We start from the raw sequence: 5450 nt of genomic DNA, 5'->3' as shown, positions 1-5450 counted from the left end.
TTCACAGTAAACAATATATATTAATATCCTTACTGATATTTTAGTGTATGTAGCTCTGTGTCATACTCCATCAATATTTAGCATATGAAATTTAGCGTACGTTGAGGTTACCTTTCAGAATAAGGTTAAATGACACAGAACAAAAAAGCCCCTTTGGGGAATCTAGTTGCATATCCAGTCAAATGCTACAGTTAGACAGCCATGACATTACCTCAAAGGCAGACAGGAAACCTGAGAAATCTTCAAGGAAGTTATGGGAGTGCTTAGGGGAACAATAAATTAAAGCCAGACAATAGCGCTGTCTGTACAATAAAAGATTGTGGCTGCACACATGCAATATTTATACAATGTTTGGCTATACCACCCAAACAACAGACATATTCTAGCCCATTCCACCAAGGACAAAAAAAATCCTGCCTAGGTCTAAGAAGGAAATCAGACCAAATAACTCCAGCAGGAGGTTCCAACTATCTATGACTCCAGTGATTACACTGTGCAGAAGGTTCTTGTACACATATTCTTTGGCCACAAGCACATAACTGGTAAGATACATATGGCCCTTGCTTCTGACCAGTATTGTACTGTCAGGTTAATAAACATCATCTACCTAGTTGAAAGGTTGTATACAAAATCAGCAGAGATAGTGGGCCAATCTTCAGATCTGGCTGAGCTCCGCTCAGTGCAACATATAAAGATGATGCCACTAAAGCATATATAGTTTCCTGTTGTCCCAGCATCTCCTGCAGTCCTGGTGGCAGCTAAGGTTGGTTCAGTCACCCTGGGATTTAAGGAGTGATTAGACAGCCTGGCATCAAAAGGAGTCAGGTGGTGCTCTGTTCACACATCCCTAATCCCAACAGCTCCTTTACACTCGAGACAGGAGGAAGTGGTATACACCTGCTTACACCAGCTCCATGCTGAACAGCTCTATTCTCCACCAAGAGAATTACAGACCAGAGTGTCACAAACACACTTATCAGGGGCCAGGATCTGGTCCATTGTTAGTGGTGCTGCCATTTACCTGTTTCACTTGTTTGGTGAAACTCAAAGTAAATTTGTGACTAAAGGAAATGCTGCTGGAGTCCCAGTGCATTAGAAAGCTAGCTGTCTCCAGACACCCGAATCAGACCAAAGGGTGTGAAGGAATCATCTGTGTTGGCAACAACTGATTGGCCCACATCTCAAAAGACAGAGTTGAACCTAGAGATGGATTTAGGCTGTCTAATCTGGATCTGAACTTCCAAAATTTGGGGTTTGGTCTGGGCCATTTTCTAAAAGGAACTGCCCACCTACATCAGACATACATACAATGTGACATTTGTTTCAGCATAAACAAAGTGCTGGAAACTCACTAATCCTCCATTTTTTTCCCTAAGGAATTGGCCTATGTCTATATCTACAAGAATTATTTGACCCAAGTTGGCCTGCCTAGTAGAAATGTCCATAGATATCTTGCTAACGGGCATTAAATTTAGTATGCATAGGGGCTGGATTCAGATCTCGGTTACAACATTTGAAACCCAAAGTAAATCCATTCACCTCTGTGGCATTACTTGGGGCTGGAGAGAGATTTGGAAAGCATGTGTGACCAAACAAAGCTTAAGTACATCTGGTCGGATACATCAAAAGGAATGAATGATGTTCAGTTTTAAAAGAATCCAGTATAAATTGTTGTCTTCCTTGTACTGGAAAATGTACAGTTTGAGTCTAAGTTTCCAGAGCATGTTGGTGAGGCTTTTACATCCCAGGAGATTATAAACACATGTTCTGTTTTGACTGAAAATTGGAGAATTTCAGAAAAGTTCTTGGGAAAATTGGTTTAATTTTAATTATTTTGCTACATGTGGGAAGCATAATTTTGCCTGCTTTGTGGCGTGTGGAGCTGGGAAAGGCATCAAAAGAAAAAAACATATGGATCATTAATAAGCATAATGGTAGCCAAAGTAATTGGACGTTAGAAACAATGCCAACCGTAAGAAAAGGGACCATACCCAAAGTAATTTTATATGTGAAAAGTCATACATAGATTACAAAGAAAGGCTGCTACTGGTGGTTTATATAGGGATTGCATAATGATGAAGCTATCAACATAATATCGTGTGAGACCTTTTCTTAGGTTCATTGATGGCTAATTCTATTTCTTATGCCGTGTTCTGCTTCTTTCCCCTCTTTTGATAGGACTTCTTCTTTACTATTCACTTTGCAGACTAAGGGTACGTCCATACTACCCGCCCGGATCGGCGGGTAGCAATCGACTTCTCGGAGTTCAATATATCGCATCTCATCTAGACGCGATATATCGAACTCCGAACGCGCTCCCGTCGACTCCGGAACTCCACCACCACGAATGGCGGTGGCGGAGTCGACGGGGGAGCCGTGGACGTCGATCCCACGCCGTGAGGACGGGTAAGTAGTTCGAACTAAGATAGTTCAACTTCAGCTATGCTATTCGCGTAGCTGAAGTTGCGTACCTTAGTTCGACCCCCCCCCCCAGTGTAGACCAGGCCTAAGATAAAATGGTATCGTTTTGATACATTTGAATCAAACCTCACCTCAGACAACTGGGGCGCTGGACAAGTTTGGTTTCCACGTTTTAATTAAGTCACAAGTTTATCATCTTACTTGGAATTGCCAGTCAATAGCAATAGAAAGCAAGAGCAAGTGTAGTTTGTTTGGGTGCCTACACCTCTCTGCTTATTACCTGCACTGACCAATGTGCTTTGAAGATACAGCAGAAACTCTATTACCCAGACTGTTCATCCTAAAACTCTTCTTGTCTAAATTTAAGGCTTGTCCTGCCAGTGGAGCCGGCTGCAGATCTGACCCCAAACCCTGGAGGATCACCTGGGATCAGAGATCAGTGCTATCTTTGCAGATGGCCCAGACCCTGGTTCTGGATGTCCATTGGCCATCCTCTGCTTTCTCAGCTACTCAGTCCCAATTGTTTCCAATAAAGAAATGCATGAGGATATTTCTCCAAGCCTCTAGCTATTTTCATCACATGTCTCGGAAGCTCTTCTCATTTCTCCTTTCTCTTTTAAAGAGGGCAATCAGAACTGAACACTGTATTACACACTACTAATTTATTAAATCCATTATATTTTCCACCCTATGCCTAGCCTAGCCTTAAGCTTATTCAGCTTACACTCTATTGGACAAGGCAAGCTACTGATTAACCGAGAGGCTAATATTGCAAGTTACATATGGGAAACAAATGTGAACTCACAAGAAACCAAGTCTGTGCTCCAGAGATATGTAATTATAGCATGCTGATCTGATCTGTTGGAAGACTAAACAAATCCACAATGATCTATCAGCAATTTCCATGACATTGCCAGAAACTCCTGCTGGAATAATAAATGTTCCATGATGGGAAGAATGAAAGTCCTTTGGAGCCTGTTCATGGGGCCAAAAAAAAAAAAAGATTTTGCCTAATTTTGAACCCATTGAGGGCTTGTGGGTTCAAAATTTGAACTTGATCTGAAAACATCATTGTATGCAATGTAGTTGTCAGCCCTAGGAGATCAGAGAGACAAGGTGGGTGAGGAATATTGTTTATTGGATCAACTTCTATTGGGGAGAGAGAGAAGCTTTCAAGCTTATTTATGGCTTATTACAACAATCTGTAACCCATTAACCTCCCTCTTTTGGTCCGTGTGTCATTTCTTGGGTACAAGTTGCAGGCCGCTTGCTGGTTGGTTATGGGGTGGACGGGGGCGGGGGCGCCGTGAGGGACTCTTCCTCCATCTGATGCTCTCTCTCTCTCCCTGCCCCCCCCCACCCCAGGACAGACAGGCCATGCTGTGGGACCTGAATGAGAGCAAACACCTGTACATGCTGGACAGAGGCGACATCACCACCACCCTGTGCTCCGTGCCACCACCGGGCCCAGCATCAAGATCTGGGTGTTCCACATTGCCGTTTGCGATGATGCTGGGAGTTCCTTTCCCAGACCTGAAGAAGAATTCTGTGTGGCTCAAAAGCTTGTCTCTCTCACCAGCAGAAGTTGGTCCAATAAAAGATATTACCTCACCCACCTTGTCTCTCTGAAAACATTAGTCAGTTAGTGTATTGCTTGGGAGAGACTGAAAACATAGAGCCAGGAGGGTGTGGTTTACTTCTCTAACACCCAATACCACCACAGTTCAATTCCTCTTACCTGGAGGTGGCTGGTAGAGTGATTTGGATGCCTTGATCCTCCAGCCAAAGCAAGAAGTCCTCACCTTCCAGAGCAAAACAAGAATCCAAATGAGACGAGTCCTTCAGTCTTAGGGTAGGTCCATACTTTAGCGGCGAGTTCGGAGTTCGGAGAGTTGGAGTTCGAATATCTCCTATCTAATCTCGTAGCGATAGTAACGCTCCCGCTCCGCGCCCTCGACCGGAACTCCCACCCACATAAGCGCGGTGTGGTGGTCGACGGAGGAGAGCGGGAGTTCAAATCGCGCGCCTGGGGGAAGGAGAAAAATAAACTAAGGTTTGACTTCAGCCACGCTTATTCGTAGCTGTCTGAAGTCACCTTAGTCGACCCCCCCGTAGTGTAGACCAGGCCTTAGTGGCCAGCTTAGTCATCTTGTGCTTTCCACATGCTACTACCCCCTGCAGTCCTTGATACCATGTTTTCCTTCCCTGCTTGTACTGGGAGCTGACCACAGTCCTTAGGCCTCCCTGGACTTAACAGTACTTTCCTTCCCCCCTTAGTTCAGGGGTTTCCACACTGCCACCAGAGGTGGTATTGTAGGGGTGCCCTTCCTCTCCCACTACTACAAGCCATGGCACCCTAAATCATAGGGCAGTGTTCTGCCTGAACCCAAGGAACCCAAGTCTGCCCTGGTGTACTATTGCTTAGAGTCACTTCCTACAATGCCCATCTCTGGTCAGGCCTTCTCCCTGGTCCTTCCGAGGCAGTCTTCCACCAAATCTTGCTCAGACTCTCTTCCCAGCTCTCATCCTGCAAGGGAAACACTCCTGGTTACTCATCTACGCATAACCTCCCCTCAGCAAGTTACAGGACCACCTCCAGCACACTTCTCTTCCTTCCAGCTCTCCTCTCCCAGGGAACAGACAGCCTCTTCCCTCCCCGAAGGCCTGGCTCTCAGTCACCTGCTTTCATTCCTTCAAGTTCCATGACTTTGAAGGAAAACTAGGCACAGGTCACAGCTGGGACTTGGTCCCCTTAAAGGCCCAAGCTTACTCTGTGAAAATCTGCTCCAGTTGTGATTTCTGGCCCAGTGGCATTCAATGCTTCATCAATTAGTGCCTGATCCTATAGTCATTCTGCACATGGAGCTGCCACTGAAGTCAATGGAATGAGGCTCAATTGCTGAATCCGGTGCTTAGAGTTCAAATGTTGAGCACATCTTGTGCAGTGCCTCTCAATTATTTGCAACTCCAACAATTCTGCAGAAGGGTGTCTTTTAGTTACCAGCACGGTGGGAAAAAACTCTAGAAAA

General features: G+C 45.0%; 1 long non-coding RNA gene across 1 annotated transcript; it reads right to left on the bottom strand.

Annotated features, from left to right (window-relative positions):
* Positions 1-649: 649 nt before the first annotated feature.
* On the bottom strand, positions 650-4898 carry LOC120396031. Its single transcript, XR_005592933.1, has 3 exons — positions 4860-4898; positions 4160-4223; positions 650-778 (listed from the first exon to the last, which is right to left on the bottom strand). It is a non-coding gene; the product is annotated as an uncharacterized LOC120396031 (long non-coding RNA).
* Between the last annotated feature and the right edge of the window lie 552 nt (positions 4899-5450).

The sequence above is a fragment of the Mauremys reevesii genome, linkage group 1 (assembly GCF_016161935.1).
Source record: "Mauremys reevesii isolate NIE-2019 linkage group 1, ASM1616193v1, whole genome shotgun sequence".
NCBI classification, from domain to species: Eukaryota; Metazoa; Chordata; order Testudines; family Geoemydidae; genus Mauremys; species Mauremys reevesii.
Note: the sequence above shows the minus strand (reverse complement) of the source record. Positions and strands in the feature narration are given on the sequence as shown.